This window comes from Chiloscyllium punctatum, chromosome 28, assembly GCF_047496795.1.
Source record: "Chiloscyllium punctatum isolate Juve2018m chromosome 28, sChiPun1.3, whole genome shotgun sequence".
Taxonomy (NCBI): Eukaryota; Metazoa; Chordata; class Chondrichthyes; order Orectolobiformes; family Hemiscylliidae; genus Chiloscyllium; species Chiloscyllium punctatum.
In genome coordinates, this window is record NC_092766.1 from 67,857,945 (window position 1) to 67,880,603 (window position 22,659).

The 22,659-nt window shown below is 43.4% G+C and overlaps 1 non-coding gene across 1 annotated transcript; it reads right to left on the reverse strand.

Annotated features, from left to right (window-relative positions):
- Positions 1-8,606: 8,606 nt before the first annotated feature.
- On the reverse strand, positions 8,607-8,678 carry trnah-gug (transfer RNA histidin (anticodon GUG)). Its single transcript has one exon. It is a non-coding gene; the product is annotated as a tRNA-His (tRNA).
- Between the last annotated feature and the right edge of the window lie 13,981 nt (positions 8,679-22,659).

Here is a 22,659-nt window from a genome sequence, read left to right on the forward strand (position 1 = left end):
TGTCTTGCAAACGTTTCGTCCTCTGTCTAGGTGACATCCTCAGTGCTTGGGAGCCTCCTGTGAAGCGCTTCTGTGCTGTTTCCTCCGGCATTTGTAGTGGCCTGTCTCTGCTGCTTCCGGTTGTCAGTTCGAGCTGTCCGCTGGAGTGGCCGGTATATTGGGTCCAGGTCGATGTGTTTGTTGATAGAGTCTGTGGATGAGTGCCATGCCTCTAGGAATTCCCTGGCTGTTCTCTGTTTGGCTTGCCCTATAATGGTAGTGTTGTCCCAGTCGAATTCATGTTGCTTGTCGTCTGTGTCTGGCTGGTATGTGACTCCAGATCCATAATATCGTGGTTGATTCTGATCTTCACTCTGGGCAATAAATTATGTACTAGGCATGAATGAATAGCTTTTGTTAATCCCACTGATACTTTCCAATTCATTTATCGATCCAAATAGCCTGTAAATATTGCAAATGTACTTTCATTCATCACTGCCTCAGGAAGTGAATTGCACACATAAACCATCCTCTGTTAAAAAAGCCTCTCATGTCTAATTTTAAATCCCTCATTTCAATTTAAACATTTTCCCTCTCGTATTGAAGTCCCCCCTCCTTGGAGAAAAGACAGTTACAGTTAACTCGAGCCGAACTCTCAATAATTTTTACATTTCTATCACGTCGCCTTTCAACCTCCAGTGCTAGAGAGAAAATATTCTCAGCCTATCCAACATTTCGTTATAACACAAACCTTCCCCACTAGCCATACGCAGGTATACCTGTTCTAAACCTACTCCAGCTGAATAATTTCCTTGCTTTTACTGGGCGGCAAGAACTGGACACAGTGTTCCAGAAGACGCATCACCCAATGTCCTATTCTACTTCAACATAACGTACCAACCCCTACGCTCAAAGGACTGAGCAACGAAGGCGAGATGACATTTTTTAACCATTCTGTCTATATATGAAGCAAACTAAAATTAATTATGTACTTGCATTCCTGGCCTGTGTGTTCCATAGCACGATGCGACGCCCGATCATTAATTGTATAAGCCCTACTCTTATTTGATGTAGCAAAATGCAATATCTTCCATTTATCCAGATTGAACTTCATGTGACATTTTTCAACACAAAGACGCAATGGATTAAGATCCTTCTGGAATCTTAGATCACCTTCTTTACAGTCTCCAATTCTGCTGTCCTCTGCAAGCTTATGAACCATGGCTTCTATGAGTTCTATTGTTTACTCATATAGGTCAACGATTTTTAATTATTTGTCGTGGCCATCATTTAGCTGTTTGCAAATCAGGTAACAATTAGTCATGTCGTTAACCATTAGGAAGAAAGCCATAGACTGCAGGGAAACAATTGGCAAGAAAATGTGCTGAAAGGAATTCAATCCAGTGAAGTGGGTGATAATGAATTTGAGGACGCACAATGAGTAAAGTGTGAATACTGAGTGGTTTAAAGTAATAAAAGAGAAATTGGAGTAGACATTCACGAATGTTTGAAGGTGATTGGACAAGGTATCATGTGATCTCGATGGGTTGGAAATACTTTCTGTTCTTGATAGCAGGTGGGAATATAAGAGCAGGGAAATGATGCTGGAACTTCAGCAACGGCCTATTCAAGATCAATGGACAGGGGAATCAGATGGACGGAAGTGCGTACTGCAGGTGCTGGAAATCAGAATCAAGAATAGAGTGGTGCTGAAGAAGCACAGCAGGTCAGGCAGCATCCGAGTTGCAGAAAAAACTAACGTTTCAGCAAACGCCCTTCATCAGGAAAAAAGGTGGGAGCCTCGTGGGTGGAGCGATAAATGGGAGGACTGGGTCTGGGAAGGATTTAGCTGAGAGTGCAAGAGGTGGATAGAGATGGGGTTAAAGGTGATAGGTCGGAGAAGAGGGTGGAGCGGATAGGTGGAAAGGAAGATAGACAAGTGGGACAGGTCAGTAGGATGGTGGCAAGTTAGAAAGTTGCAACTTGGATAAGGTGACCGTGGAGAGATGAGGAAACTGGTGAAGACCACGTTGATGCCCTGGGGTTGAGGGTCCCGAGGTGGAAGATCTGGCGTCTGGTGGTGAGGGAATGGCGGTGGAGGAGACCCAGGAACTGCATGTCCTTGAGAGAGTCGGGGGACGTGGTAATTAATGTTTTTGGTCATGGGGCGTTGGAGTTGAATGTTGCGGGTTCCCTGGAAATGTTCTCTGAAGCGCTCTCCGAGAATGTGTCTGTTGGCCCCAATGTAGAGGAGACCACATCCCAAGCAACAGATGCAATAAACGACATGTGTGGAAGTGCACACGGACATTTGATGGATGTGGAAGGCTCATTGGAGCCTTGGAAGGATGTGAGAGGGAAGATGTGGGTGCAGGTTTTGCAATTCCTGTGGTGGCAGGGTAAGGTGCCGTGAGGGGAGGGTGGGTTTTTGGAGGGCGTCGAGTTGACTAGGTAGTCGTGGAGGAAAGAGTCTTTTTGAAAAGTGGATAGGGGTGGGGAGGGAAATATAAATTTCCCTGTCACTGCAGGAATTCCAAAACCTGCACCCACATCTACCTCCTCACCTCTATCCAAGGCTCCAATGGAGGCTTCCACGTCCATCAAAGTTTCTCCTGCACTTCCACACATGCCAGTTCTTGTATATGTTCCGCCCGATGCGGTCTCCTCTAAGTTAGAGAGAAGAGATGTGTTCTCACACAACACTTCAGAGAATATCTCCAGAATACCCGCAAGAATCAACCCCAGTGCCCCTTGGCTAAACATTTCAACTCCTCCTCCCACTCTCCCGAGGACATGCAGGTCCTGGGCCTCCTGTATTGCCACTGCCTCACAACCTGGAGGAAGAAAGCCTCATCATCTGCCTCGGGACCCTTCAATCCCATGGCATCAATTTGGACTTCACCCGTTGCCTCATTTCCCCTCCCCCTACCTTACCCCAGTTCTCACCTTCCAGCTCAACACCGTCTGCCTGACCTGTCCCACCTGTGCATTTTCATTCCCACCTATCCACCCCACCTACTTCTCTGACATATCATGTTCACCCCACACCCGCATCCACTTACAGCACTCTCAGCTACCTTCTCCCCAGCCCCACACCCTTCTCATTTCTCTCTCCCTCCAATGTGCTCCCAGTCTCATTCCTGAAACCTTTGCCTGAAATGTCCATTTTTCCTGCTCCTCAGATGCTGCCGGACCTGCTGTGCTTCTCCAACACCACTCTAATCTTGACGGGAGTCAGTTGATTGAGAGGATTTTCAGATATTTTCTATTGTTGACCACAGGTTGTGGATGATATCAGAACTTTAGCAACCACCAGTTTAGGGAACAGCTAAAGGACTGAGCACAAGTCTGGTCATGGCATAAATCAACATTTTTCTTAAAATTGTAAGACAAAAGATGGAAGGCTGAAGTATGCAACTTTGCCCATCAAGACCGTTTTAGCAATGATTTTCTCACTGATTCCTTTCCACCTCAGGGTGCTATGGGCCTTGGAGGGTAAGTTGAAAATGGTGGCGTTTCGTTGCATCTTCCAACCTTGTCCTTATCGTTAGTACAGCTGTTGAGCTTTGAAGGTTGTCAAAAATGCCCGAATGACTTACTCCAGTGCATCTTATAGTTGGTGCACACTGCTGCAATTGCGCCTTAGCGGTGAAGGGAATGAATATTGCAGGTGTTGAAGAGGGTACACACAAGTGACTGCATTGTCGTAGACGGTGTCCAGTTCCTTAATTGTTATTGAAGTTACACCCATCTAGGCAAATGGAGAGAGTTATATTAACGTCTCATTTGTGCCTTGCAAAAGATGTAGGATTCACAGAACAATGAGTTGAGTTTATAATCAAAAAATGCCTCAAGAACATGTTGTTGTCAAAGTGTTTATGTCGCCAGTTTCTATAAGTTTTTTTCCCCCGAAATAATATCTCTGTGGACGACTGCACGGGGTAATTTGTTTACAGTAAAGTTATTGAATGTCAATGAAATATGATTAGATTCTCATTTGTCGGAGTGTTCATTACTCTATCTCGTCCTTGTGTGGAAAATCTGATTCCAGTCGCTGCCTGATTTCAAGTTCCAATTCCCCTCTGTGCTTGAAATTCCAACCGTTTCTTTGCATAAATGTCTCCGCCTGCCGTAAAAATATGTAAGGACTCTGCAGGGACAGCAGAGATTAATGAGCATGTTGTCAACACTGGAGAAAATGGAGCTTCGTGGAATGAAAGGCTGGGATTATTCTCTTTGAAACAAAGAAGACGGAGGGGAGCTCTATAATCACATTTATAAATGTTCATTGACAGGGTAGTTATGGGCTGGTGGTTCACCCTCTGGTCGGAGGAAAGCAGAATGAGATATTGCCTGGTTAGTTCAGAAATTAGATTAGTGTGGAAACAGGCCCTTCAGCCCAACAAGTCTGCACCGACCCACCTGCAGGCAATTTAGTATGGCCAATTCATCTAAACTGCACATTTGTGGACTGTGGGAGGGAATCGGAGCAAACCCTCGCAGACACAGGGAGAACATGCAAACTCCACACAGCTAGTCACTTGAAGTAGGAATTGAACGCGGGTCTCTGGCGCTGTAAGGCAGCAGCGCTAACCACTTTGCCACCGGGCCGCACACGACTATGCGGCATTTTCTTTGCTCAGGGGCCAGTAAATCGATGGAACTCCTTGCCGAAATTGTTGTTGAAGCTGAATTGTTGTGTATTTTCAAACTGTGCCACACAGATATTTAACCAGAAAGATGATAAAGCTTTGTCGAGGCAATGCTGGAGAATGGAGTTGAGGATTATCAGATCAGCCATGAGTTCGTTGAATGGTGGAGCAGACTCGATGCGCTGAATGTCCGTCTTCCAATCCAACATCATTTGGTCTGACGCCTTATTTAATTGATACCTTTAGAATTCTGAGGGGAGGGGATGAAGTGATAGAAAAGGTTTCTCAATCTGATCAGATAGATCAGGAAGTATGCTCATAAGTTCATGACCAGGAAATGTGTTGGGGCCTGGATACAACAAATGGCACTGGGCACACCGCAGATGGGTATGTGCAGATGTTGTGATTGCTAAAGAAAATTGGTGGATCTAATATTGTTGCCAACTTGGTGATCACGCTGTATGATGGATCGCGGTATGATTCACACAGCAAAAGGTTGTAAAAGACTGAAAGATTCATTTCATTGGAAAAGTTTTCTGCGGTTCCAATTCAATTGACTGTTTAAATTACTGATCAGAACTTTGTGTGGAGTATTACATTAAAATTCACAATCCCACTGGATAAACTATTGCACTCGATCTTTCCTTATTTGTTCCCCTTTCATTCGACATAAATTCATAGAATGTCAAGATGGAATGAAAGGAGAAAAGAAACGTTTGCACTCCATTTCATTATCCCAATGTAACTTACAACAGAATCAAATTGCTTTACTTCGACTTTGATGAGGTACCGATTTCTCGCAAATCTCCGGTACAATGAAGGGCAAGAGCAAGATCGTCCACGTTCAATGTTGCATTCAATTTTGCTCCGAATTTATTTCAGCTGAACGAAAATACTGATGAGAAAAACAGAAGGTTGAACTACAAAACAAGATGGCAGTTTTGATGCTCAGTTACATTGGCAGATTTCAATGGGTATCAAATGAACCCAAAATCATGGCGATCCTCCTCCCATCTTTAAGGCATGGGATTAAAGCAGGAAATCGATCTCCAAGAGACGGGTCACTTCCTATTCATTATGGAATAGCTTTCCTTGACAATATACCAAATCTGCTCAGTTCCATTTATTATGCTTCATGTGGAATATTAATAGAAATCTTTTAAAAAACACTGAGTTTTTTGCTGAATCTTACTCAGCTGCAGACGTTTCCGATATTTCTTTGCATCTGAAGTCGTCCAAATTAGATATTGTTTCCTCGCACCTTCTACCCCCTACACCCTCCTTTACACTTTTACCTGGCCACACGCTGTCTCTCTCCTGTTGAAACTCACTGCTTGTGTGTCTCTCAATGTGCCTTTCCAAATATTTTGGAAACAGATTGTCTGAGTGACAGAAATTCTGCCCCCATTATTTCTTTGTCCTACATCGATGGTTTTGAAATCTTGACTTTCAGAAATTTATGAACTTGAAAAAGTGAATTTGCCACATATTTACTCTCTCCAAACCTCAAATACTCTGGAAAACTTCCATTCGGTTTTCCTTGGTTTAGTTTCAAATTTTCCAAAACACAAATAAATAAAACTCCATCCCCACTAAATGCCGTCAGCATCGTCTCCAATGTCTTAGCAGCACAGTAAACGCTGGAAGTGTCCTCTCTAATAGAATCACCGATTCCCTACATTGCAGAAAGTACAGTTGAGTCAATCGGGTCTGTCGGGAGACTATGAACAGCATCTCAACCAGACCTAGCTCCCGTCTCTATCCCCGCAGACCTCTGGCTTGTGATTTCAAATAAACCTGGTGGAATAAAACCTGGCAACTTGTGACTGCTGAACTTATCACTGCGTTACACATGGCTAATTCACTGAACTTACTGAGTTCACTCCCTGGACAGATGAGCGCCATTTAACATGACCAATCCACCTAACCTACAGACTTCAGAGCAGTGCGAACCACTGATCAAATGTAACATCACATTGAACACTATCTGGATCATGTGTAATGGCTTTACACACTGGCAACTCCGCCTAGTGAAAGCAAGCTGCGCCCATCAACCCGAATTCAATACATCCAAACGCGGTTCTACGCTGTACAACCTCAGTAGTTCTGCTGGAAATGTTTCTGCACTCAGATCTGAATGGGTTCATTCTGTTTTCTTCCTCAGATTCCTGCTTTAAATGAAACACATCAGTCAGGAACAACTCTATATAATGGTTTTGATTGCAACACAAACACAATGTGCAGTTTGCTGAAGTTACGTGTTTGCACTTTCACTGACACTCTGTCTCCCCAGGAGCTGCAGTACTTCCCCAAATGATTCAGACAGCACTGTCCTTCCTGAGACATGTCCCATCGAGAATGCAAGGCCAGCCATGAATAACCTTCACTGGGGAACAGAGCGACAGGTTTAAAACCTTTACGATGCCCCCAGCGGATTATTGAGCCCTGTGACAGGTGGGGACACTAACCACAATACTGTGGAGGACAACAACGTCGAAGGAGGCCCTTCAGCCTGTTGTGGCCGCACTTGTCAAACACAACTGCTTAACGACCTGAATCAAGTTTTCCATCGTTGAGCCCATGATCTTACATGTTTTGGCATCGCAAATCAACATCTCAAGTTTTTTATTAAGGTTAGAATGATTTCCGCCTCTCTGACCCTTTCCGCAAATCTACTCAAACCTTTCTGCCTTTTCCCGAAATCTCTTGGCCGCAGTGTTCGATCTCTCCATCAATAAGAAACGCTTCTTTCAGTCTATCCTATCCATATCCCTCAGTATTTAGTACATCTCAGTCATGTCTTCTCCAATCTCCTCTGCTCGGAGACAAACAGCCCCAGTCTGTCCAATCTCTCCTTACAACTGAAACTCTTCAGCCCAGACAATATCCCAGTGAATCTCTACTGCAACGTTCCCAGTGCGATCACATCCATGCAGTACTCTGAATTGCAGAACTGCACACAGTAATCTAGCTGGGGCCTAATGAACTTTTTTTTTCTATTCTGTTACAGTATGAGGGCGTCGCTGGCTCGGCAGTATTGATTGCTATACCAAATTGCACAGCGGGTAGTTGAGACTCAACCGTATTGTCGTGATTCTGGAGTCACATGGAGGCCCGAGCAGGTAAGAATGGCTGTTACATTCCTTAAATGACGTCAGATAGTTTTTTTTTCATCAATTGAACATGGATATATAGGAGCTATTAGATTCTTAATTCCAGATATTTATTGAATCCCAATTCTACCACCTAGCATGGTCGGAGTGAAACCCAGGTACCTGGTGTCTGAATTAACAGTTCAGTGTTCAGTGGTAATAGCGCTCGGCCATTGCAGAAAAGCAGTGAAACTGATCTTATCCAATGAAGTCGCTTTTCCACGATACTGTTCTGTGCCATTTTCCTGAGCTTGCCCCCCCCCCCAACCCCAATAATATCTGGTCCGTATCAGTAAAAGCTGCTACATGAGTATTGATCTCACAACAGTGGTAACCAAATGGATCAAATGGTCTGCAGGTCCCGATGGTGGGGTTGGGGCATGTTCACCCAGCAACAGTGACCCCAGCCACACAGACTCATCGGTATCAATGGGAGAGTCTGTATTAGATTCTGCAATGCCTCAATGAAATAGGAAATGACTCCGCAAACACATGAGGAAAGAGCAGCGCTCTGAAAGCTAGTGCTTCAATTAAACCTGTAAGACCATAAACTGGTGTTGGGTCATTTTTAACTTTGTACTCCATAGTCCAACACCGACATCTCCAAATTAATGAAATGGGGGTATGGGATGGAAAGTTCGGTTAGTGATCGTAGGAGGGAAGAAATCTCTGAGAACGGGTGGATTTGAATTCTGACATATGAAACACAGAGATGTGAGCGAGCAGAACTTGGAGGAAAAAAATCACCTTGGAGAAAATCAAAACTTTGAAACAACTGATTCCTTTGTGTTTCACAAAAGTCAGGGACATACAGAGCTATGATTGCCGTGACTCGGATTCGAACCGAGGTTTCTGCGGCCACAACGCAGAGTACTAACCACTATACGATCACAGCACACCACAGACGAACACATCAAGTGCATGCTCTAAGTACAGTATTATAAGGAATGTTAGGCAGAGCACCAAATGCACACTATCAGTGCTTAGCGAACAGAAGCAAATATGTGGGAACTCAGAATGGTCTGACTGTTTAACATCGGTTCCCCAGTGGCTGTGTTAATTCCATCATTAATGTGTTGAGGGCTGAGATAAATATATTTCTCCAAAACAACAAGGACTCCGGGGACAGTGCAGCTTTTGTTACCTGCACATCCACCAATATCATTTATTGTATCTGTTGCTCCCGGTGCAGTCTCCTGTACATTTGGGGACTGGGCGCCTCCTAGCAGAGCGCTTTAGGGAACATCTCTGGGACACCCGCACCAATGAACCACACAGCCCTGTGGCCCAACATTTCACATCTCCCTCCCACTCTGCCGAAGACATGGAGGCCCTGGGCCTCCTTCACCGCCGCTCCCTCACCAACAGAAACCTGGAGGAAGAATGCCTCATCTTCCGCCTCGGAACACTTCAACCCAGGTTATCAATGTGGACTTCAACAGTTTCCTCATTTCCCCTTCCTCCACCTCACCATAGTTCCAAACTTCCAGCTCAGCACTGTCCCCATGACTTCTCCTGTGTTGTCCTACCTGCCTATCATCTATTCCACCAATCCATTCCACCCTCCCACCAGACCTATCACCTTCATCCCCTCCCACATTTACCGATTGTACTCTATGCTACTTTCTCCCCACCCCCAACCTCCTCTCACTTATCTCTCCACCCTTCAGGCTCTCTGCCTGTATTCCTGATGAAGAGCTTTTGCCCGAAAAGTCGATTTTACTGTTCCTCGGATGCTGCCTGATCTGCTGTGCTCTTCCAGCACCACTAATCCAGAATCTGGTTTCCACCATCTGCAGTCATTGTTTATACCAAGCTTTTGTTGAAAGGCATATTTCAATAGCAATGCAGTTTAACATCGGTTACTTCTCGAGTTTCCCCACACAAGGCAGTAACCACTGCTGCCACATAGTCCCAGATCCCAGCCCCAAAATCAGAGGAACTGAGTGGCGCAGTCGCGAAGATGCAACTTGAAATCGAGATGGGAATGAGGTCGCACAGATACTCGATGGTTCAAGTGAATCAACCGGAGAATGCATGGTTTCTATGATGGTTTAGATGCGCAAGCAATTCCGAGGTTGGGAGTGCTTCTGGTCAAAGGCGGGGCAGAAGGGAAAATCTGTTCCCGTTTATAATAACAGCAATCTACACTGCATCTTGCTGAGACAGCTGAGTGCTGCAACTGGAGCGGGGGCAGCTGGTTTGAAGTTTAATTTTGCTTCACTATCACCCACTTCCCTGGAATGAATTGCTTTCACCATTTTTATTTCCAATTGTTTGGTATCTCCCTGTAGTCTGCAGCTTTCTTCCTCATGGTTAATTGCATGACGAACTGTTGTATGATCTGCACACTGCTAAATCACGGCCACTACAAGTAAATAGGAATCATTGATCTATATGAGAAAACAGTGGAACTCACAGCTGGCATGCTTCATAGGTTTGCAGGCGACACCAGAATTGTAGACAGTGATGAAGATTATCTAAGTTTCAAAAGGATCTTAATCCAATGAGTCGTTGTACTGAAAAATGTAACATGGAGTTCAATCTGGATAAATGGAAGGTATTGCATTTTGGTACAACATAAAGAGTATGGCTTAAAGTCATGATCTCTGTTCCTGAGGTCAGGCTTGTATTTCAAGTTTTATTTGTCGAACGTAAACATCACCGTTTCCATGAACCAACCCCCAAGGATGACTAGTTTAAAATATCATCCAACACCAACTTCTCCTGGTTGAAGTCTTGACTGTGTGGAAGAAACTGATACTGAGCTGATGCGAGCAAATGTTGCTGCCACCGCCAGTGTCGGAAACACAGATCCAAACAGCAAAATCATCTTTTAAACCCACTATTGCAAAGTTAAGGGCTCAACACGCACCACTTGTGCCACTCAGCTGTCTTAGAAAGATGCACCGGAAATCGCTATGATCGTATAAACGGGGACAACCATTCCTTTGAGCAGGAGCACATTCAACCGAGGAATTTCTTGAGCCTCTGTACCATCACACGCTCACCTAATGCATCACTGGTAACTCTGCGCACTGATTCCCATCCCTATTTCCGGTTGGATCTGGGCGGCTGTGCCGATGTTAAGCTAAAATGCTATTGAAGCATGCATTTCAACAATATACTGTCCTGTCCCCCGAGTCTTTGACGTTTTGTCGAAATCGATCAATCCCATCTTTCAACGTTCTTATTCAAGTGATCTCTACAGCCTCTGAGGACATCGAACTGAAAGATTCAGCACATTCTCAGGTCCCACATGTCTGTCACTGTTTGCAGAGTACGGATATTGTACATTTGCTGTTCTTCCGAACATTTCCTCTGCTAGTATACTTATTGCTGCTTGCAAGCATCCTGTTCTGTGGTTACTGTGATCGTGGTTGTCGGTATTTTGCATTGTGACCACAGCAACCTCGATTTGAAACCAAATCACGGCACTAAGTGTTCTCTCCGTTGTCCTTTTTGTGACACAAGCTCAGAAATTAATTATTTTACCTTCAAATTCCGCTCTCTTACATCTCTGCGTGTCATATATCAGGATTGAAACACTCCCGTTGTCGGAGGTTTCTCTCCTTCCCACGATCATTAAACCTCCTTTCCGTCCCTCCCCCCATTTCTCTGAGGCAATGCCCAATCTATCACTCTCTTTCACATTCATACTGTTCTGTCTGTGCTGCTGCTGCGGTTACTGTTGTTGGGTGAACGTGCCCCAATCCCACCAACGGGGCCTTCAAACAAATCGATCCATTTGGATACCGCGGTTGTGAAATCAATCCCCAAGCAGCAGCTTTTACTGACATAGGCCAGAGACAATTGGAGCGTCAGGCTCATGGAAAATACCCAGGGCAGTTTTGGTGAAAAGACATTTTATTGGAAAAGATCAGCTTTTTTGGTTTTCTGTGTTGGTCTTGTGGTAATTTCATAGGACTAATAATCCAGAGACCCAGGTAATAGTCTGGGTACTCGGGCTTGAATCCCACCATGCCAGATTGTAAAATTTGGATTCAGCAAATATCTGCAATGAAGAATCGACTGATTACTATAGATCCATTGACAATTGTTGAATAAAAAAACCATTTGGTTCACTGATGTCATTTCAGGAAGGAATCTGCTGTCCTTACTTGGTCTGGCCTGCATGTGACTTCAGACTCAGAACAATATGGTTGAGTCTCAATTTCCCTCTGAGCAATTCAGAATGGGTAATAAATTCGGCTTAGCCAGAATCGCCCTCATACTAATCCAGAAATTTTAAAACAAATGCTCATTAGACTCAAGCAAGAGTGTTGATTGCAGTTTTGCAAGTCGCAGGGATGTGATCACACTCAGAAAATCGTAGGAGATATTTACCGGGATATTGTTTGGGATGAAGAGTTTCAGTTGTGAAGAAAGACAGGACAGAGTGGAGTGTTTGTCGCAGTGTAAAGGAGATGTAGAGGAGACATGATTGGGTTAGGTATGGACAGGGTTGACTGAACGAGTTTCCCATTAATGGAGGATTAGCAGGGGTCAGAGATTTAAGAAGAAAGTCAGAATGGTTTGATAAGATGTGCAAAAGTGCTTTATAAGCCAGTGAGTGGTTGGAATTTGGAATACACTGTCTGCATTGTTCAGAATGGCAGAAACCCTTAGAACCTGAATAAACATTCAGATGTGAACTTGTGATGCCATGACATATAAGGCTGTGGGATAAATATTGTGAAATGGGATTCAGTTCATTAGGCAGTTGTTTTTGACAACTGTCATCACAATTGGTTGAAGGGCCTCCTTTGAGTCTCTTGGTCTCGGTAGTATAGTGGTTCGTGTCCCCGTCTGTCACAGGGCTCAAGTCTCCACTGGGGACAGTGTAAATATTTTAAAACTGTCGCTCCATTCCCAATTGCGGGTATTGATACCTGTCCTTCCATTCTCGATGGGGCATGTCAAAGGACGGACAGTGCTGCATGAATCAGTGTGGGAAAGGGCTGCTGCTCTCAGGGAGGCAGAGTGTCAGTGAAAATGCAAACATGTGACTTCGGCAAAATGCACCTTGTTACAGTGTTGGAAAGGAAAAAACATTTGGCAGACTTGTTCCGGATTGAAGTGTTGAAATTGGGTTGATTTGCTTTGATGTGGCTGAGTTACCAGTGTATAAAAGCATTAAAAATGATTCAGGTTTTGCTCACTATAATGGAACATTGGCTCAGTAATTCGCACTGCTGTTCGGTCTGAGGGCTATGTTGATTGGTCAAGTTAAATTGCCCTGTCGTATCCAGGAAATGATTTCAGTAAATTAAGTGAATTGAGTAAAGCGGGAACACGGTCGGAAGTCGCAGGACACCAGGTTATAGTCCCACAGGTTTATTTGACATCATAATGAGGAGGGTTGCCCCTTCTTCTGGTGAAATATACGGGAATAGGGAGGAGAACTAGGTCTTGGTGAGATGCTTTTCAGAGAGTCGACACCGGCTCGATTGACTGAAATGCCTTTCTGCACTGTAGGATTCTGTGATTCTATCGGACAGGGTAATGACGGTGTTTACTGGGGGTAAAGCCACTAGAGTCGATGCTGACGGGGTTTACTGAGGATGAGATTTTATTCACTTGTTGTCTTCGAAAATTTAGAACAGTTATCCCTGAACCAAGAAAGACCTAATTGGGGGTTTTCATGTTATGAAAAGTTTGGACAGAGTAAATAGGTGGAAAATTCCCTATTTCAAGTGAGTAAACATCTAGACGTCAGACATTCAAACCCTTTGATAAAACCTTTGAAGGACAAAGAAAAGATGAGAGCAGAATCGCTGTCACTCCGAGAATCTGTTTTCCAAAATATTTGGAAAGGCACATTTGTTGACATACAAGGAATACATTTCACAAGAGGGCGACAGCGTGTGTCTCGGTAAAGGTGTAGGGGTGGGGCGTAGTCGGTCAGAAGTTTCGGGGAAACAATGTCTAAGTGGGTTGACTTTAAATGTAAAGAAATTTTGTGAACGTGTGCAGCTGAATAAGATTCGGTTCCAAAAACTCTGGATTTTCAAAGATTTGGCATAATATTCTGCCTGAAGCATTGTAAATGGAACTGAGTGGATTTTTCTTATTGTGAAGGAATGATATTACATAATGAATAAGAAGTGACAAGTTGAGATCGACGTCCTGCTTTAATCACTTGCGTTAAAGCTGTGAGGACAAACACCGTGATGTTTGGTCCATTTTATTCTCGGTGAATACTGCCAAAGCAACGAGCAACAAAACTGGTGGGTTTTATTTTGCATTTTAACACTCTGATTTTCTAAGCAGTATTTTCCTTAAGCTGAAATAAAGTCGGAGCAAGTTTGAATTCAACATCAATCGTTCCAATGAGATAAATCTAATTCCCTTCCGATTATTACAATGAACATTGTGAGGTTGCAGCAAAGTTAAAATGAAACGAACAAAACAGCGTTTCTTGCAGTTTAATCCAATTTCAGGTTCAGCCATATCAGAAAGGCCATTGAGCAACAACATCGCCTTTATTTCCCTCTCCATGGCTCCTTCTTCACGTGAGAGAGAAAGTGACTGAAGAAATTATGCGTCAAATGTAGGTGTGAATATGACGGAAACTTCTTGTTCTCTGATTCATCCTGACACAGTTCTGATCAGACTGTATCAATGACAGGTATTCATTGTGACGAACATGGCTATTTATTGGAATTTGCTGTTTTTATAATTCTGATGCAAGCAGAAACACAATGGTGTGGATTTGATTCCGCTCTGCAAATTTCTCATCCTTTACTTTCACCACATGTACCCTGATGAGGTCACATGTCACCCCTCTACAAAATGTGCAGAGGAGACTGAACGATTATGGTGTTGTGTTATTATACCGCTGTGCTCCACATTCACGAGTTCGAGTCATACTCTGGTTGCTAACTTCACAAACCGCTCCAGCAGATTTTCTTTGCACCTCACACCTCTGGTATACACTGGATTGAGAATCTTGTTTTTGCCCTTGACTGCACGGGAGATTCAGGAATAATCGACACCACATTAAAGTCAAAATGAAGAGTTAGAGCAGTCATTCTATTCAATTGTACATTAAATTCGTGTAATGAGAAGGAACGCATTTTTCTTTCTGCCCCACATTCCATCTTGTCTTTCTATGAATTTGCATCGAAAGAAAGAGAAACAAATAACAAGTGATCGGGAGCACAAGTTTATCCAGTGGGGTTGTTCATGAGTATTTTAACCTGACACTTCACACAAAGATCTGATCAGTATTTAAAACAGTCACTCGGAATTGGAACCGCAGAAAACTTCTCCACTAAAATGAACCTTTCATTCTTTCACAAATTTCTGCTGTGTGTGAATCATACAACGATCCATCATCCAGCGTGATCACTGACTTGCCAACTGTCTAAGCTCTACCAACTTTCTTTAGTATTCACAACTTCTGTAAACAGCCACCTGTGCTGTGCCCAGAGTCATTTGTTATCCCCACGTCACAGCACATTTCGTCTTCCTGAGTTTATGAATCTTGTTCCTGATCTGTCTCATCTGTTTAATAAACCTTTTCTATCACTTCATCCCATCCCCCCACAATTCTGAACTTATGAATAAAATAAGGCGTTCGACCAAATGTTAAACAAGTGGAAGTTTGCCATTCAGCCCATGGAGTCTGCCCCACCATTCAACGAACTCATGATTGATCTAGATTAGATTCGCTACAGCATGGAAACAGGCCCTTCGGCCCAACAAGTCCACACCAACCCTCAGAAGAGAAACCCACCCAGACCCATTCCCCTCTGACTACGGGCAATTTAACACGGCCAATTCACATGAACGCGCATCTTTGGACTGTAGGAGGAAACCCACGGAAACGCGGGAATGATGTGCAAACTCCACAGTGACAGCTACCCGAGGCTAGAGTTAAACCTGGGACCCTGGTGCTGTGAGGCAGCAGTGCTAACCATTGAACCACCGTGCTGCCCCAATAATCTGTAACTCCTTTCTGCTCACTTAACTCGACAAATTTTCATCATCTTTCTGATTAACTATCTAGCACAGTTTGGAAATACCCAACAGCACAGGTGGCACATATTGTTTGGCCCCTGAACAAAGAAATTACTCCTCAATTCTGAATTAAATGGGCATTATGTAATTCTGAAATTATGTCCTCTGGTGCTCTCCTCACAGCCTAGGGCAAACCACCTGCCCGTATCTACCCTGTCAAGATTCCATGAATATTGAACGTTTATGATTGGTGTTATACGATTATAGAGCTCCTCTTCACCTCCTTTGTTTCGAGGAGAATAATCCCAGCCTAACCAACCATTTCACAAAGCTCCATTTTATACAGAGTTGGCAACATCCTCGTAAACCTCTGCTGTCCTCTGCAGCGTCCTTACATATAATGAAGGCAGGTGGAGAAATTTATGTGAGGAAACGGGTTGAAATATCAGGTGCAGACGGGAATTGGAACTTGAAATCAGAAAGTGATTGGAATCGGATTGATCCACAGAAGGACCAAATGCAGCAATGATAACTCTGACAAATGATAATCTAATCATATTCGATTGACATTCAATGGCTTCATTGTAACTGAATTCCTACGTGTAATCGTCCTGAGAGCCAGTATTGAGGAGAATTGGAACCTGACCACCCATATAAAGAAATTGATGACAAAAACATGTCTGTCAGTCGTTTTTGTTTGATTATTAACTCAACTCATGTCTCCGTGAAGCCTACATCGTCCGCAACGCACACGTTAGATGTTTAACAGGACTCTCTCCATTTGCCTCGGTGCGTGCCGCTGCAATATCACTGAAGGACTAGGACACCCTCCACGACAATACAGTCACTTAACTGTACATTGTAAAACGCCTGAATATTTATTCCCTTAACTGCTGAGGCACAATTGCAGCAGAGTACGCCATTTAGAAAATTCACTGAAGTAAGTCAACCAGGCTTTGTTGACAGAACCTTCAAAGCTCAAAGACTGTACCGACCATAAGGACAAGGTTGAAGATGCACTGAAACGTCACCATTTATGAATTACCCTCCAAGGCACGTACCAGCAGGACTTGGAGAGGAAGCAGTGGTAAATTAATTGAGTGGTGAAGCGGTCTTGATGGCCAACGAGTTATACTTGAGCCCTCCACCTTTTATATTACAATTTTAAAATATATTGATTATTGCAATGACCAGACTTGTGCTCATTCCTTTGGGTGTTTCCTAAACTGGCGGTTGCTAAAGATCGAATATCATTCTCAGACTGTGGTCAACAATAGAAAATATCCAAAAAGCCTCTCGAACAACTGATCTCCCTGTCCAACAATCTTCAGAGATCAGTGAATATCTACTCCAAGATCTCTTTGTTCCTGTTCACCACTCAGAATCCTCACTGTTATTGTTTCAACTCCACGAATTCATTGCACTTACTGGTCTGGATTCAATTCCATTCTCAATTTCTTTTTTCCTTTCCACCTGATTGAAACATCCCTGCGGTCCCTGGTATTATTCAGCACAGTCACCTACACGACCAATTGTTGCATCGTGTGTAAACTTCTAAACATGACTCCTACAACGAAGTTTGAATTATTGATCTACATCAGGAAACAGTGGTACTCCACTGGAATCAGGCATCCAAGCATGGTTCATTGCTGGATGGGATGAACACCTGCAATAACAGCAGAATCAGACCCTTGCTACCATTTGTAAACCTGATGGTGACTCTGCAGGTTGGACTCCTGACTGATTCCTTCTCACATGTGGGAGTGGTGAATGAACTGCCCACATTGTGACTGAAGAAGTGAGTTTACATTTCAGCGGGTAATTGAATCCCTTCCGACAGACCCCGCCCCCATGGACCTGACTTCATGGAGGCGTGGGTATCCTTGTGACGATTTAGTTTGGATAATCAGCTGAATTTGAGACCACGCTGAGACGACTCCCAATTTTCCCCGTCATCCATGTATCTTTTTTATACTTCCTTATACTCCCCAGGACTGTGGCCATCATAGTCTGAACAGCATTTGTTGTTCATCCTTAACTCTCCTTGAACTGAGTCAGAGGGAATGTATGGGTGAACCGCACTATTGTGGGTCTGGAGTTATATGTTGGCAGGTCTCTTTAAGGAAGGCAGATTTCCCATTTGAAGGGACATGAATGAATGGGTTTTCAGCAAATTAAAACTTTTTGTCACTCTTCCTTTGAGCGGGTTTATATTCCAGATTTCATTCATCAAATCTAATTACTACCAGCTGCAATGCTCCAGTCTCCAAGGGTTGCAGGCCCAAATATCGTCATTATATTTGCAGATGACACGAAGATTTGGTGGAGTAGCAGGAAGCGTAGGGACTGTCAAAGAATGAAGAAGAATATAGATAGACAAGAGAGTTGAGCGGAGAATTGGTAGATGAAGTTGAATCCAGGCAAATGTGAGGTTATGCATTTTGGGAAGTCTAATTTGAGAGACAAGGATACTGTAAACGGAAGAGCCTTGGGTAAAGTTGATGAGCAGAGAGATCTGGGAGTTCAGGTTCTTTGTACCCTGAAGGTGGCTGCACAGCTGGATCGAGTGGACAAGAAGGCATATGGCCTGCTTGCTTTCACCAGACGGGGCATTGATTGTAAGAGCTGACAGGTCATGTGAAAAAATACAAGATTTTGGTTCAACCGCATTTAGAATGCTGTGTACAGTTCTTGTCGCCAAATTACCAAAACGATATGAACGTTTAGGAGAGGGTGCAGAGAAGGTTTATGAGGATGTTGCCTGGTATGGACGATGCTAACTCTGAAGAGAGGTTGAGTTGGTTACGTTTGTTTTCATTAAAAAAAAGAGATTGAGGGGGACCTGATCAACGTCTACAGAATCATGAAGGGTAGAGCCAGGGTGGATAGAGGTAAGCTTTCTCCCAAGTTGAGGGATTCAATGCTCAGAGGTCACGCGTTCTAGCTGAAAGGTGAAAAGCTTTAGAGAGATAGACGTTGGAAGTATTTTACACCGATAGTGGTAGGTGCCTGGAACGTGTTGCCAGCAGAGGTGGTAGAGGCTAGCACAGTAGATTCATTTCAGATGCGTCTGGACAGATGCATGAGTAAGTGGGATGCAGAAGGATACTGATGCTGAGCAATTGGGTGATAGGTTTAGACAGTGGATTTCGATCAGCTCACGCTTCGACGTCCGAAGGGCCTGTTCCTGCGCTGTAAATTTTCTGTGTTCTTTGTTCTTCTTTGTTCACTACTCTGCCAACTTCATCTCTCCCCCTCTGACTTATCACCTTCTCCCCGTCTCCATCCACCATTCGCTTTCCCAGCTACCTTGCACCCAACCCCAACCCCCTCCCATTTATCTCTCAGTCCCCACCCACAAGACTCATTCCTGATTAAAGACTTATGCCAGAACCGTCGATTCTCCCGCTGCTCGGATGCTGCCTGACCTGCGGTACTTTTCCAGCACGACACTATCATCATGAGGGCTCAGCTCAGGCTCTGTATCTGAGAGCGGAGAAGGCTGAGTGAGGAAGTGATTAAGGAGCACATTAAGGGGATCGGTATGTGTGATAGGAATGAACTTCTTATGGGAAGAGTTAACAACCAGGGATCTCCGTTAAACGCAAGTGACAGGATGTTCAGAGGAGATTTAGGAAGAACGTTTTCACTCTGAGAGTATTGTATAATTGGAACTCACTGTTTGAACGTGTGGTAAAGCTATGAGTCATCAAAATATTTCAGGAGTATTTAGCCGAATAGTTGAGAAACTAGAGCACATATGGATAAGGACCAGTACTGGAAAATCGGGTGAAGATAAACAGATGTCTGATGAAAGATCCGAACACCGCACAGAAAATACAGAGCATGAAAGCATGGGAAGTTTAAAGGCATGGAAACTACGTGCAATCTGTTACAAGTGGTCTGAGGAATGCTACACGCGTCAAAAGGTCATTGGGCAGGATGGGGCCGCTGTGGCAGGATGGGATAAGAACAGTGGAATGCTCCTACACCAATTCCCAGAGTCAGACTGAGGCTGAAAGGTTACAATGGCTGGCTGAGATATAACAATTAGTCAAGTCAGACTCCCTACTAAATATCCTCATGGTAGGTTGGGACAAGTCGTGACAATAAATAGGAAGGGTATGACTTTAAATAATTAATTGATAGTAGAGTCAGCCTGCTTGAGACGCTTGTAGCAGGATATGACATTATATACATAATCAGCGGTTAGTTGAGTCAGCTTTGGACAGGAAAACATTGTGACAGATAGGGTAGCTGAATAACTAATCATGACAGGTTAGTCTGGGATGGAAGATCATTGTAGCACAGGTAGCAGTAGAATTCCTAATAGTGACAGTAGAATAATATTAAGTAGAATTAGATAAAATACATTGTGACAGAAGTAGAACAACAACGGGAACGAACACCATTGGTTTATTGTATAGTTGGAGTGAGGTAATTCTGACCAACACAGTTGGGCATTCTGATAAGCTAACTAAACATGATTAAAGAAAAGTGATGGAGTTAAATTCAGATTAATGCGAGGTGCTGCATTTTGAGAAAGCAAACCTTAGCAGGACTTATACACTTAATGGTAAGGTCCAGGTACTTAGCTCCTTGAAAGTGGAGTCGCAGGTGTCAAATCCCAGTCACTTACATGGCTGTTGTTCTTATAATTATTTCTTCTCTACATGTGTAGAAGTAACACAGTGAGCGATCAATTACAATTGGCAGACGTACATAAGGGGGCGTGTGAAATGCTGAAGTTGTGAGATCAGAGCAGTTTGTATTGACATACACCATTCACTGTTCGAATCTGATACTCAGGAATTCGATTTTGAGCGAAATTTGAGCAGGAAAGCTTACCACGTGATGTAAACCAGTTTGTGTGGTTACTCTGTTGTTTACCTCATTTGTGTGTTTTGCCTCATTGAGCATTTTGAAGTTGTCCCCCTATATAAAAGTTTCGTGCTTTTGCAAAATTATACAAAAGATGCAGTACAATAACACCCAAGGCTGATTCAGTCTACTTGTACAGATATTGACACCTGGAAACAGCACGATGCACTCTCCTCGAGTCTGGAAAATAATTTGCTCCATTCCCACTCTTATGGCTCTTTTCATTCAATCGACTTCTGTTCTTCACCGAATCCGATTCAGCAGATCTTTTCACTGAGTCATTTATTTGTGTGTTTTCAGATCATGTGATCAGAATATCACAGTGGAGGGCCCTGGGCCCATAACCCAGAAACCAGACCATACTCAGGGAACCGTACTCTGCTCTTGCTCATTTCATGAACACCAGGAAGAAAAATCTAAGCTCTTAAATATTTACTCACCTGTTTTTCAGAAGCAAGATAAACAATTTCAGGTTTCTGCTTTTGTTGTCACACGGACCAAGATTGTAAATGCTGGAACCAGTTGAGACTCTCCGCTCACCCACGTCCATTTTCTCCTCAGAAAGTGTTAAGATGATGGTCTCAATCGGAATCTTCTAAGAAGAATAATCTTTTAATCCATTAATTTCTGGTTTATGGGCCCACCAGTCTCCCGCTGGGCCTCTGAGTTAGCGCTGACCACATCATTATCCCGCAGTCTTCAGCTTTTTGTAGCATGTACCTTCGAGGATGACATCAAACGATCTTCACTGCTAATGTGTGATAATCTACCAATGGAGACAGCTCAGTCCGCGGTGATGGGATAAACACCACCACCCCGCTACTGCTACTTAGTTCATGTGACCAATGCCTTTCCACTTGGTCACCGCGCCCTACATCTGCATTGCATATAAATTGACAAATTTATAGTACTCTCTTGGATTGGTAATCAGGAGCGAGATTGTTTGAATTGTTGAAAAAGTAAGATAAACTGAGAAAATACAGGATATTAAATGGGGAACCGGAAGGGAAAGAGAGAACAGTGAATGATAGTGTTCTGACAAAATTTAAATATCATTGCTGAGGATTCAGGACATGCTATCATTCACAAACATAGCTCAATGTGGAATGTAACTTTTGGTACAAGCAATGCAAGCAGATTGCAAAACCTTAGTCTGAAAATCTTAGTCTTTCTGCAACTGTTTTAGTTTTAATGAACACACACATGGGATTCAGTGCTGTAATGATCTCCTAAACTGTAGAAGGAAATCCTTGCCTTCGAGGATACGGGGGAAAGTTCACTGATTCATCCCTGTAATGGTAGGACTATCCTCTGCAAGCATATGAGTACAATTATTAAATGATCCATGGAGTTTCGAAAACGAGTTGAAGGGAAAGTCTCCATTCACAAATTAATCATTCAGTAGAACCCAATACAAGGACACATGTGTGATGGACAAAGTGGGCAAGAACACATAAATACGATACACAGTAGCTACGATAATTACTGTGTGAAAAGTATTGAATTCAGATCCGCGGTGGCCTTTGGTAATGATATTTACTGTCAAGGACTAGTCTGCACTGGAATATCTATAACCCTACTATGATGTATTTGAACTTCAGTTACCTTTAGAATTAGCTGAGACTCACTCAGGTCATGGAGATTGAGTGAAATCATATTTAAAAAGCAAAGAGTTCATCGTGTAACTGTGAAATCAGTCACCCTCAGTGTAATCCTTGACTTCATTCTCCACCAAAGACATGTGAAGAGTTTATAAAGGGCACAAACGCTGCTTCCTGGATAGCAAGATATTAGGAATCCCAGGGACGGGGTTTACTGAGACATAAAATCATCAGCAAGGATATAAATGGTTTCATCGGTATGATAGAGAATGAAGGAGTTTATTCACGAGATGTGGAATTGCTGCATCAGAAACACGCAAGCTTAAACGGAAACAAAAGAGATTTTCACATAATGTGAGGATTGAAGTGACTAAATCGGGGAAGCTCCCTCTTTCGAGTGAATCTACCAATTCAGTTAGGGCTTCAAAA